Consider the following 13,972-nt stretch of genomic DNA (forward strand, 5'->3'; position numbering starts at 1 on the left):
CCTGCCTCCTACTGGGCACTTTTATTCCAGGCAGCCACAAAGATGGTCCTCATCTCCAGCCTCCCTTAAAGGGGTCCTGGACCCTGCTCCCAAGGCCACAACGGTGTCAATTACCCATGAGCATCCACAGCCATCCCTCATCTGGCCATGGCTGGGGCACAAGGTGCAGGGACAGGCTACGTGGAGGATCCCACAAACATGCCTCTCTTGTTTACCAAGTTCCCAGGATTCAGCCACCTCCCTGACACTCTCTTACGCACAAAACACAGAAACCTCTACCCTCCTTCCTTCTTGGAGGGCTCCTGAATTCCCCCAGGTGGGCCTGACTCACACAGAGCTGGAAATCCCCTGCCTGGGGTCAGGGCACCCAGGTCTGGGAACACAAAGCCCTTGGCTGTCTTTCCTGGAAGGGAAAGGGGAAATTCTCTTTCCTTTGTTTTGGCTGATAAGCCAGAGTAGCACAAAAGGTAAACTACAATTAGTTTCTGAACATCTCACATCATGGCACATTGTTGATGGTCTCACTCACCTGAACACCTGGGCTTACTCATCTGCTATGGAGCCATGGGCCCTCCCACCTGTGAGTCTGCTCGTGGGTCTTTCATGGCTCCTTAGGATGTAACTCTTGGACACTTTCGGGTGGTCCTTTAATTGCTCCTTAATTCCCTTTAATTTATATTCAGTGCTGCTCCAGGTGGCACCTCCCACCTCATCCCACTCTGTCTCCTGTCACTCCTAGTTGTTGCACCCAGGCCCAAAGCCCCAAAGAATCTGACCTGATTTTAGTGCAAAGTCACACTGAGGCAGCAGGACCTGACCCTGACAAGGAACCATTGAGGGTTAGGAATCTGAGGTATGAACCCTCCTCACCGTCATATGAGTCTTTATTGTTCCCAGTTTTATGGAGAGATACACAGCACTGTGTAAGCTTTAGATGTATGGCATAATGACTTCATACGATTCTAACACAACTTTTGAGCTAGGAATCTAGTTTCTTGGGGTTAGGCTCTGCCCAACCCAGAGAACTGTCATTGGTGTCAGCAGATGTCCCGGGTTCCGGTCAAGAAACCCTGGGATCCAGTGGCCTGAACTGAGCTCAGTGGACTGGCCCCTTGTTTCTGGGCCTTGGAGTGAGTAAGTGGCTCAGGGGAGGCGCTTTTCTTCGTTCACTGAAGAAAGGACTGACTTGGTTGGCTTTTCCCAGCGATTTCTTTAAGGAACCTGCCAACCTGGCAGGTTCTATATATTTGATTTTCCGTCTTGACCGGGTTCCCGGTGAAGCTGAAACCAACCTTCCCTCTGATGTCCAGACTCAGGGCCTTCACAGGTCTTTGTGCTGGAGGATCTGCTCACATTGAGGCCCCTCCGGGGCTCCCTCCCCCAGCTCCTCCTGCCTTCTCTGAAGCTCCACTTGAGTCTCCTGTCTGGTATGTGGGAGGTATGTCAACAGCTGTAGGCTCTTCTGCACGTCAGCTCCTGACTTCCTTACCCACCTTTCCCGGGTCTGGAGGCTGTGTCCTTTAACCTCCTCCTTGGTGGAGCCCTCAAGGGGTTGGAGGGCCTGCCGCCGTGCCTGCTGCAGCCTGTGTGCGCGAACAGATTCTGCATCCAGCGATCCGATGCTGCTCTCCAGATTTATCGCATCGCTCGCATTGCCAGGCCGGCCTGACATTTCAGGCATGTGAACGCGAGTGTCTGGCATGGCTCCCTCTGCAGGCATAATGAAGGCGGGAGGGGGAAGAGCTCACTTCTCAGGGAGCAAATGTGTGTCAGTGACAAGTCTTCCTGGCAACAGCACCAGGAAGGAGGTACCAGGCTCCAGCATCACAGCCAGAATCGTCACACTGATGGCTGCATTGCACTGCACAATTTTCCTCCTCGGTTGCTGACTGCAATGGTAAAAAAAAGAAAAAAGAAAGAAAAAGTAAAAGGAAAGGAAAAGAAATGTTTGGTACATGCATTCTCTAAATGATATCCTCTAACCTGCCACCAAACAGGGAGACTGATGACCTGAAATGCCACCAGGCTCTGGCTACCCCTGGCTGTGTTATCTTCTATACTAAAAAAAAAAAACCAAAAGAAAGACGCAAATCGACCGTACCTTCACCACGCCCACCAGCCAATCAGGAGTGAGTATGCAAATTAACCCAACAAAGACAGCAGGCTAATTTGCATACACAGGTGCCCAACGGCTGGGGGCTGGTCGCTTGAGTTGTCGTGTTGCCATGGGGAGGACACAGACATTCTGCACTACCCCAGCCTCTCTGGGCCTCTGGGCAGCCTGAGAAGGTGGAAAGGTGGTTCAGGCTGGAGCCAAGGCGGTGCTGGCAGCCAGAGGAAGGAAGGTCCATTCTTGCATGAATCTTCGTGCATCAGGCCTCTAGTGGTGGAATAATAATAAATGAGCGCCTGCTGCGGAGTGAGAGGCACAGAGACAAAGCTGGAGGGGCAGAGCTCATTGGCCCTCTGCTTGGGGAGTAGGACCCAACATTCGGGAGCCAGGGAGGTAGCCTTCGTTTTTTCATATTTTCTAGTTTCTTAGGCATGTGCTGCTAACCACAAAGTTTCCTATTTCTCAAGGAATCTATCAGAATGAAGGGGGAAGTGAAATAGGCCTGACCCGGACATCCACACACTTGAGGCTACCTGGAAAGCAGTGTTGTTTCTACTTTACTCTGATCACCATGCCCCAACACAAGGTGAAAGCGTAGGACAGCTGCGTTGAACTGAACCCGGCCTGGCTCTGTTTGCTCATCGAGTGCCCTTGAGTGTGTCTCGTTACCCCCTCCAGGCACCCGTTTCACCATCTGGAGAAGGAACCGCTGATCTCTTAAAGGTCATCCCAGGTCTGACATTCTAGGATTCCAAGGTCAAAACCAGTTTCACAATCCTAAGAAAGCATGGAATTAAAAGTATTCCCATAAATGTTTATCTCAAAGCCTGATCTCCGGGTTCTGCTTTATCACCGCAGTGTGAGCATGCGAGACTTCAGGCTAACATTCCCACGCACGCATCATTTAGCAGTATCTGGGATACATTTACATTTTTAGCATCGGTGTAATTCTACTTGGTTTGATGCCACAGGAAGTTCAAGCCTGATTCAATTAAGGGATTTTATAAAATGAGTTTTTAAAAAGGAAAGACAATGCGTTGCATATGTTATACCATTGTTCTCTGCATTGTTATTCAATCCGGCACGTTGGGGCGGCTGGCGCTTCAGTCCAAGAATCTGTTAGCAATCCTACAGTTGCATTTTTACTATCTTATTTGGCAGCATGGAATTTAAGATCTGGATTGGACCTGCGAGGCAGGCAGGCACTGCTACGAAAACAAGCGCAGACAGCCTTTTTGTACATTTCGCATACCTCTCAGCTCCTAATGTCGCTTTCAGATTGTGGGCCTGAAACAGTAAACAGAAAAAGCCCTGATTGCTAAGCCTGGGGATGAGGAGCGTGGGGAGCACCACGGAGGATGTGTCCAATCTGAACGTGCTTCCCCTTCCACCTAAAACAGCCACCGCACCAGGAAGGAGATACCAAGGTTTCAATTCCTGCCTGTGGGAGGCCGGCAGAGGCCACCGTGCAGAACCCTGCCCCGTCACAGCTGCAGGCGGCTTTCCCACGGGGTGCACAGCGAAGAGAAGCAGCCCTCCGTGGAAACAGCGTGGAAGGCTACCCGGGACCTCACGGGAGAACTCTGAGCCAGTGCAGAGGAGAGACTGAGGAGTTGCAGCCACTGCATCGACACCTCTGGTCTGAGTGAGCAGACAGGGCCGCAGGAGAACCCAGAAGAGAACCTCAAACCAAAAAGGACAAGAAGCAGAACTTCTGAGATGACCCCAGCGAGGTATGAGATGGGAGGGGAGATGGCAGGGACATTACCCAAGTCCTGCTGGGCCCGTGTGGTTGCGGGGAGACCCCGAAGCTTAACCGGCGGGAACTCTAAACTCTCACGGACAAGGCAGTACCCAAGGTCAGGCCTGAGGAAGAGGGGCGTTGAATACTGGCGGGTGGAAAAAGAAGTCAAAAGCTGGGAGAATAGAGGGCAGGGGAGGGTCAAGGCCGCAGATTCAGAGCAGAGATGTGAGTCCTAAATTTCTGGAGTTCTTTCATATGATGCTTGACCTCATGTCGTGAGGATGACCATTTGGACAAAGACAGTGGAATAAGAGGATCCACAGGGGATCAGGACAGAATTATTTCCTTTAGAAAATGTCCTTAGATATTAGAAGTTAATGCTAGAACCACAATCTGTACATATCTGTCCCCGTTGTACTTTTGGCCACAAGAAACAAGACTCAGCAGATGGAGTCTGCACTACGAGGGATGTGTGTTATAATAGGAAGGTAGGTGAGATTGGACAGTGCCTGGTTCTTCCAGTCAGGGCCCCAGACCTATGGCAGGGACCCAGTTCTTTCCTTCCCCCCTCTCATCCTCACACCGGCCCCTTAGGAGGACTCTCCTCATGGCTTCTGCGGTTTTAGGCATCCTTGCAGGCAATGACATTCAAGACAGAAAAAAAGGGTTACCTCTCTCGGGTGTAACTTTTTGAGACAAGGAACCCCTTCCCAGAAGTGCCTCTTGCAACTCTCCCTCACATCTTTTCAGCAACAATTGCACTGCATTGCCAAGCCCTTGCCCAGAGCTATCTTTTGGCAAGGTCGGCCCCAGACAAACAGAGAGGCTGAGACGGATAAAGGGTCATTCTGTGGGCTCTTTCCTTGAAGTGCATGGCCGTTCAGGCAGGGTGAATGGACCTGGGATTCAGTTTGCGAAGGAGAAGGATTAAGGATCCAAATAGGCAATGGCGATGGGACTGCAGGGTGGGGCTCCCAGCCAGGCCCGCCACGCCCCTCTGTGGACTCTCAGGTGACACATCAGGGCTTCTCAGGTAGGAAGAGACAGCGCTCACACCTCACCCCCCTGACCCAGCCCTTTTTACCACAACACTGCTCTTGTCTGGTAACACTTTGAACCAGTGGTTCTCAACCTTCCTAATGCCTCGACCCTTTAATACAGTTCCTCATGTTGTGGTGACCCCCAATTTCATTGTTACAAATTGAACATAATTAAAGCATAGTGATTAATCACAAAAACAATATGTAATTATATATGTGTTTTCCGATGGTCTTAGGCGACCCCTGTGAAAGGGTCGTTCAACCCCCAAAGGGGTCGTGACCCACAGGTTGAGAACCTCTGCTTTAAACCATCTTAGTTAAGGCTCAATGCAAGACAAATATTTTCTTTTCAAGTTTATTGAGATATACTTGACATATAACATTGGGTAACATTGAGGTGTGCAATGCAATGATTTGGTACACATATATGTTGCAAAATGATCACCGCACTAGGTGAGCAAACATATCATCACCTCAAATTAACTGGTATGTGTGTGTTGAGAACATCTAAGATCTCCTCTTAGCAAACTTCAAGTATACAACACAGTATTGTTAACTATAGTCACCATGCTGTGCGTTAGAGCCACAGAACTTACTCAGCTTATAACTGGCAGTTTGTATCTATGGACCAACATCTTCCCATTTCCCCACCCCCACTCCTTGGCAACCACCATACTACTGTCTGTTTCCGTGAGTTTGGCTGGTTTTAGATTCCACAGGTAAGTGAAATCCTACAGTATTTGTCTTTGTCTGATTCATTTCACTTAGCATAATGCCTCAGGGTTCATCCGTGTTGTTACAAAGGGCAGGTTTCCTTTTTTAAGGTTGTGTGTGTGTGACATTCTATTTATCCATTCATTCATTGGTGGACACTTAGGTTGTTTCCATACCTTGATTGTTGTAAAGAATACTATAATGAACGTGGAAGTGCAGATATCTTGTGAGAGAGTAATTTCATTTACTTCAGATATATACATGGAAATGGGATTACAGGATCTTATGGCAGTTCTATTTTTAATTTTTTTGAGAAACCGCCATACTGTTTTCCATAATAATTGTACCAATTTACATTCCTATCAGCAGTGTACAAGGGTTCCCTTTTCTCCACATCCTTGTTAAAACTTGTTATCTCTTGTCTTTTTTTATAACAGCCATTCTAACAGGTGTGAGGTAATATCTCACTGTGGTTTTCATTTGCATTTCCCTGATGGTTAGTGATGTTGAGTATCTTTTTATATACCTGTTGGCCATTTATAGGTCTTCTTTGGAAAAACGTCTATTCAGTTCCTCTGCCAGTTTTTTAATCAAATTATTTGTGGTTTTGCTATTGAGTTGTATGAGTTCCTTATATATTTTGCATATTAACCCCTTATGTGCTTTGTGGTTTTTAAGTATTTTCTCCTAGTCCATAAGTTGCTTCTTCATTTTGTTCATTGTTTCCTTTGCGGTGCAGAAGCCTTTTAGTTTGATATAGTCCCACTTATTTATTTTTGCTTTCGTTGCTTGTACTTTTGCTGTCATATTAAAAAAATAATTGCCAAGACCCATGTCCAGGAGTTTTTCCCTATGTCTTCTTCTAGGAGTTTTAAGGTTCAGTTCTTACATTTAAGCCTTTGATATTTTGGGTTAGTTTTTATGAGTGGTGTAAGACAGGAGTCCAATTTCATTCTTTTGCATGTAAATATCCAGTTTTCCCAGCACTGTTTATTGAAAAGATTATTTTTTCCCCCCACTGAATATTCTTGGCTCCTTTGTGAAATATTAGTTGGCTGTATATGCATGGGTTAATTTCTGGGCTCTTGATTCTATTTCATTGATCTATGTGTTTGTTTTTGTGCCAGTACCATACAGTTTTAAATACTATAACTTTGTAGTATAGTTTAAAATCATGAACCATGATGCCTCCAGCTTGGTTCTTCTTAAGAATGCTTTGACTATTCAGGGTTGTTTATAGTTTCATAAAAATTTTAAGATAGTTTTTCCCATTTCTGGGAAAAAAATGCCATTGGCATTTTGATAGGGGTTGCATTGATTCTATAGATGACTTTGGGTAGTATGGACATTTTAACAATATTAATTCTTCCTCAAATACAGGATATATTTTTATTTATTTGTGTCTTCTTCAATTTTTTTATCAGTGTCTTATAGTTTTCAGTGTACAACTCGTTTACCTCCTTGATATACACTTATTCCTCAGTATTTTATTGTTTTGTTTTGGATGCTGTTGTGAATGAGATTTTTTTCTTTATTTGTTTCAGATATTTTATTATTAATGTATAGAAATGCAACCGATTTTTGTATGTTGACTTTTGTATCCTGCAACTCTACTAAATTAATTCATCAGTTCTAAACAGTGGTGTAATCTTTATTTGTGACGGATATTGGCCTATACTTTTCTTATAGTGTCCTTATCTGGCTTTGGTATCACGATAATGCTGCCTCATAAAATGAGTATGAGAGTGTTCATTAACACTTGGAAGAATATGAGATGGGTTGGTATTCATTCTTCTTTAAATACTTGGTAGAATTCACCAATCAAACCATATGGTTCTGGGCTTTTCTTTGTTGAGAGGTTTTGATTACTGCTTCAATTCCTTAGTCATTATTGATCTGTTCAGATTTTCTATCTCTTCATGAGTCAATCTTGGTAGGTTGTATGTTTCTAGGAATTTATCCATTTTCTCTAGGTTATCCAGTGTTTTGCTGTATAAATGTTTCTAGGGATATCACTTGTAATGTCTCCTCTTTTATTTATAATTTTGTTTGAGTCCTCTTTTTTTCTTGGTTAGTCTAGCTAAAATTTTGTCAACTTTGTTTATCTTTTCCAAGAAACAACTTTTAATTTCATTTACTTTTTCTATTATGTTTCTAGTCTCTGTTTTATTTATGTCTGCTTTAAACTTTAGTATTTTCTTCCTTTTGCTAACTTTGAGCTTAGTTTGTTCTTTTTCTAATTCCTTAAAATGTAAAGTTATGTTATTTACTTGAGATATTTCTTTTTTCAATGTAAGCAATTATTGCTATAACCTTCCCTCTTAGAACTTCTTTTGCTGCATGCCATAAGTTTTGCTATATTGTGTTTTCATTTTTATTTGTCTTAACACATTGCGCACCAGTAGTTTTATTGCTAGCTTTACCCAGTGGCCAGATAAGTTTCTATTGAACAAGTACAAAGAACGTTTTACAAAGTATCATACTTTAAAAAGATATTAGCTTGTAAGAACATGTAATAAATAACTTCAAAATGCAATGGGTATTTAATTTTAAGGCGTGCCTTCAACATTTATGTAAAACATTGTGTAATACGAAAACACAAGAATGCTCATGATCCGCCTGCAATATGTTAAGATACTTTCTGGTTTTCCTTTAAATATCCTTATTCACCCATTGGTTGTTCAGCAATGTGTTGTTTAATTTCCACATGTTCATAAATTTTTCAGTTTTCCTCCTGTTGTTGATTTTTAGTTTTATACCATTGTGATTGGAAAAAACACTAGACATAATTTCAATCTTCTTAAATTTGTTAAGGCTTGCTTGGTGGCCCAACATGTGATCTATCCTGGAGAATGTTGCATGTGCACTTCAGAAGGATGTGTACTCTGGTATTGAGTGGAATGTTCTAATATGTCTCTTAGCTTCATGTGGTCTACTCTATAGCGTCATTCAGGTCCGAGCAAATTTATTTTGCCATGAAATTGAGATATATCAAACATGGCAGTAATGAGATGTTGTAATTTGATAGAAACAGCTAGGGGTTCAGAATCACACAGGTTGGTTTTATTCTTGAATCCATTTTTTGGTTGAGAGGCAGTGGGCAGTTACTTCATTTCCCTAGACCAGTGATGGCGAACCTTTTGAGCTCGGCGTGTCAGCATTTTGAAAAACCCTAACTTAACTCTGGTGCCGTGTCACATATAGAAATTTTTTGATATTTGCAACCGTAGTAAGTCAAAGACTTATAATTTTGCTATTTATTTTATATATTTAAATGTCATTTAACAAAGAAAAATCAACCAAAAAAATGAGTTCTCGTGTCACCTCTGACACTCGTGTCATAGGTTCACCATCACTGCCCTAGACCAGTGATTGATTTTTCTTTGTTAAATGGCATTTAAATATATAAAATAAATACCAAAAATATAAGTCTTTGTCTTACTATGGTTGCAAATATCGAAAAATTTCTATATGTGACACGGCACCAGAGTTAAGTTAGGGTTTTTCAAAATGCTGACACGCCGAGCTCAAAAGGTTCACCATCACTGCCCTAGACGCTTCTTAATCACCTCAATTCCTTTGGCATGTGAGTTCTTTCTTGGGAGGCAGAGATGTGAGACATACCATGGCAATGAGTGAAGCAATCTGTAAGTCTACAAAACCTAGGGCTGTGGACAAGGTGGCACAGGAAACAAATGTCCCCATTTTTCTCTCCTCCTACCCTCTGATTTGTTACTATTCCCCCACCTTGGCCAAACCCAATAAGAAGCCAAAGGGACAAAGAAGGGTGGAGAATGGAAGGGTGGGGAGCTGTATTATAAAGGAGAATAACCAGTACAGTGTGTGTGCCTGATATTTACTAGCAGGTGTATGGATATGAAAGGATGTTATTTTTATTTTCAGAATTCTGAACTTAAGTTTTGGAAAAAAGAAAAGTTAAATGTCCCGTATATAAGAAACAGGCGTGGCACACTAGGCCATGTGATAGGGATTAGGGCCTCCCGCTCCTCTCAGCTGGAGGTCAGGGAACGCGAAAGGCCGATGGCTGTCTACCGAAATTCAGCCTTTTGAGGACACCTGTGAGAAGTGTGTTTGGAATGGCTGTGTGATCTTCCTGCCCGTGTGCATGCATTATGCTTGCCCCCTGAAACTGTCTTCATGTGCCAAATGAGTTCTTCCACTCTCTCTAAACTGGCCTGTCAGTGTAGCCAGACGCGCGATAAACAAGTCTGACAGAAGCTGTGGTAATGACACCCTGCAAGGCCATCTGTCTTCTGCTGTGATGACAGCAGCCATCGTGCACGCATCTTGAGTCGTTTTCCTGGAGTGATGGTGACTCCAGCGGACCATGCAATACAGCCGCACTCTGTTCCCGGTTCTCTTCGGTGACCAGCGAGTGATGACAGCGCACTCTTCCGTTCCAAACTCAAGAGCCAAACATCTGCAGTCCATGCAAGTTTCTCCTAGCTCAGAGATGAGTCAGTGTGTGGTGAGAATAAGTGAAGTATAAACGGGATCGGATGAGTATGGGCATTTAAATGTGCACCTTTCTCACACCTCCGTCCTCACTCCCTACTGTGTTCTACTCCTCACCTTTTTCCATTTATTCCCCCGCCCCAGCTTTTTGCCCTCCTCATCTTCTCCTTACTGCAGAGCCACTAACTCCAAGGCCCCTATCTGTGGATTCAGGTAAAATGAGTCAGCACATCCGACCAGATAGCTCAGCCTTATAGCTGTGGAGCACGGTCTCCAGCCAGCCCCCCAGGAAAACCAGCTCAACTTCTCCAGCAGATCAGTTTTCCTCACTAATTTACCTTGAAACAGTAACTGTCACAGCCTCTAGTTTTGATTATTTAAGACCTCCGGTGTCGGTTCCTGGTTGTTTATGCCACAAATTACACTTTCCTGGTGGCTTGATTCACAGGTATGCCAGATACTGACCAATTCTGTTCCGAGAGGACTAATTTTATATTCCTTCTCTGCTAACCCCTTACTCAATTTCCTGTTCTGGTGAGATTTTACATGTTACCTTTAAAATAAACACTAAAGATCTTTCTCTCCTCCTGCTCTCCACTTGTAGCAAAAGGAATAAAAGAAAAGCATATTGGAGGTGTGTGGGGGTGGGGGGAGGGAGGAGGGAGGAGAGGGACAGAGACAGGGGAAGTAGGTATTCTCTTAAAAGTAAGAAATTAAGCTCTGGCCAGGTGGCTCAGTTGGTTGGAGTGTCATCCCATACACCAAAAAGTTGCGGGTTTGATTTCCAGTAAAGGCATATTCCTGGGTTGTGGGTTCAATCCCCCATCAGGTTGCATATGGGAGGCAACTGATTGATGTTTCTCCTCTCTCTCTCTCTCTCTCTCTCTCTCCCCCACCCTCCCTCTCTAAACATATCCTTGGATTTTTTAAGTGTCTCAACAACTACAAGTTAATTTAAAATTTTATAGATAATTCTAAAAAAAAGGAAGACTTGGTACAAATTATGTTTCTTCTATACGCAGCAGTTGCCTTTATGTAATGAATATGCGGAAGAACTTTTTGTTATTTGTGCCTGGAGTTATTTGCTTCAATTATCTTACTGGATTTCAATTCTGCCTCCTCCTCTTCCCTTGAAAGAGAGAACATTGCTTATCAAAAAGGAGATCCAGTTCCCTTCTAAAGTATCAGGTGTCTGTAATGTCGCCAGAAAGTGTCCATAAACAGCCTCCTCTGCAGAACTGGTACAGGATCCTTGCTCCTATTCGGTCTTCGCGTCACATTCGAAGAGGTACAAGCTTGAGTGTCACACCCTTAGAGCAGTGCTTTACAACCCAATTTGCACGAGAATCGCCTGGGGGATTGTGTGTAAGTGTGTGTACATACCCAAGCACACTGATTTCCTGGGCCTCACCTTGGGGAATCTGATTCAACTGGTCTGAGGTAGGGCCAGACATTGGAGGTTTTTTAAAGCTCCCTATAGTGCCTGGCTGGTGTGGTTCAGTGGTTGAGCATCAAACTATGAATCAGGAGGTCATGGGTCAATTCCTGGTCAGGGTACTTCCCCAAGTTGTGGGTTTGATCCCCAGTAAGGGGGCATGCAGGAGGCAGCCGATCAATGATTCTCTCTCATCATTGATGTTTCTATCTCTCTCTCCCTCTCCCTTCCTCTCTGAAATTAATTAAAAGATATTTAAAAAAATAAAGCTCCCTATTGATTCTAATGTGCATCCAGGTTGAGAATCACTGGCTTAGAGCTTCAAGAAGTCTGCCCATGCCTGGATTTGTTGCCCTATGAACAAGGTAAATTTCTTTTGAAATTCAAAGGCTATTCTTTAGCTCGTTGCCTATCTACAGCTGATGACACCCAATAACTAAAGAGAAAGGAAATGCAACACCTAAAGTCTACAAGGTCCGAAGTTATGAAAAGTCAAATGCTCGAATCTGAACACTGGGTGGGCTATGAAGATCCGTGCCTCCCTCCTTCCCCGCCACCCCACCATGTGCATGCATGCTTACCTGCACATGTGCGCGCACACACACAGTGACGTATGTAGCTCTAAACGCAAATTCCAGCTTTGGTCTACTTGGCACAAAACACTGAAGCAGCTGGGGCCTGTCAAAATGGTCTTCCTGCCCTTACCGGGCTGCAGGTGACCTCAGCTTAGTGACACGTTGTTTTCCGTCTTAACTTATTTGTTTGGAATTCCAACACACGTTCCCATAGAAATGGTGTGATCATGGTGGTAATGTCTCAAGTTAGCCTAGTACAACCTTTAAACCCATAAAACAGCTGAACCAAAGCATATAAAGGGCAATCACTGTGGATTTAGAGCACTAACAACATGGGCCCACGTTGCTGGATTCCTATACACTGATACGTTCCCTGAAAGGATAATGGCAGAGGCAGGAAGAGCAACACAAAATGTCAGTGATACAGGGAAGGAGAAAGGAGTAGATCAAGCTCAAGGGTGAGAACTGGCTTTGGAGACCGAGGGAGAGGGCATAAGAGCTGAATGTTAAGACCTAAGGAGGAGGATGGGGTAGCTGTGAGTGAGGTGGTGTGAGAGGGGCTGCCTGTTTAGTAGACAAATACCTCACAAGGAGATATTGGAAATCTTAAAATTCCCAAATATGTAAATGGGGAGCTGTTTAAAGAGGCTCTGGCTTTTTTCCAAATCACATGTCCCTGGAGATTTTTCTGTTTTTTTTGTTGTTGTTTTTTGTGAAGATCTTGGTATCCCTGGACCATGTTTTTTATTTAAATAAAAATTTTAACCCTCTCTTGATTGCCATTTCTCACAAAGAAACAGAGTATTGTTTCCTGGAAGTGGTAAGAACTGTAGGGAGCTAGAAGCACATGCTCTGTCTGAAAAAGCACCATTCATTACCTACAGGCAAAGGCTCCCAAAGCAGGCTGCTTGCCCAGTTCTCTATTTTTTTCAAGAGAAGTGAGAAGTAGAGATATGTATATGGAATGTCTTCATTTTAGCCTGGAAGTACTAGTTAATGTAATAAGACAAGACAAGTAAATAGAAGGCATACAGATTTAGGAAGAAAGAAATAAAACTATCTTTGTAGATGACATGGTTGTCTATGTAAAAAATCCCAAGAATGGATTAATAAAAACCTTGAAACTGATAAGCAATTATAGCAAGGTTGCAGAATACAACATGATTCACACAAGTCAATTTCTTTTTAAAAAAATATATATTTTATTGATTTTTTACAGAGAGGAGGGGAGAGGTATAGAGAGTTAGAAACATCGATGAGAGAGAAACATCGATCAGCTGCCTCTTGCACGCCTCCCACTGGGGATGTGCCCGCAACCAAGGTACATGCCTTTGACTGGGAATTGAACCTGGGACCCTTGAGTCCGCAGGCTGACGCTCTATCCGCTGAGCCAAACCGGTTAGGGCTACAAGTCAATTTCTTATATAATAAAAATGAAAATTTGTTATTTGAAATTAGAAAAACACCACCATTTACATTAATATAAAATTTTAAATACTTAGGTATAAATCTATCAAAATATGTATAAGACCTGCCCTGCACAAGGAAAACTACAAAGCCCCTGTGAAAGAAAGTAAAGCTAAATAAACGAAGAGGTTTTCCATATTTATGAATAGGAAGGCTTCACATTGTTAAGATGTACATTCTTTACAATTTGACATATAAATTCAACACAAACCCATTCAAAATGTCAGTAATTATTTTTTATTTTATTTATTTTTTCAGTAATTATTTTTTAGATATAAATAAACTGATTCTAACATTTATATGGGATGGCAAAAGACCCAGAATAGCCAACACAACACTAAAGAAGAGTTAGAAGACTTATAAAACCCAACTTCAAGACTTAATACAAAATTACAGTAATCAGGACAG

The sequence above is a fragment of the Myotis brandtii genome, unplaced genomic scaffold, assembly GCF_000412655.1.
Source record: "Myotis brandtii unplaced genomic scaffold, ASM41265v1 scaffold213, whole genome shotgun sequence".
Classification (NCBI taxonomy): domain Eukaryota; kingdom Metazoa; phylum Chordata; class Mammalia; order Chiroptera; family Vespertilionidae; genus Myotis; species Myotis brandtii.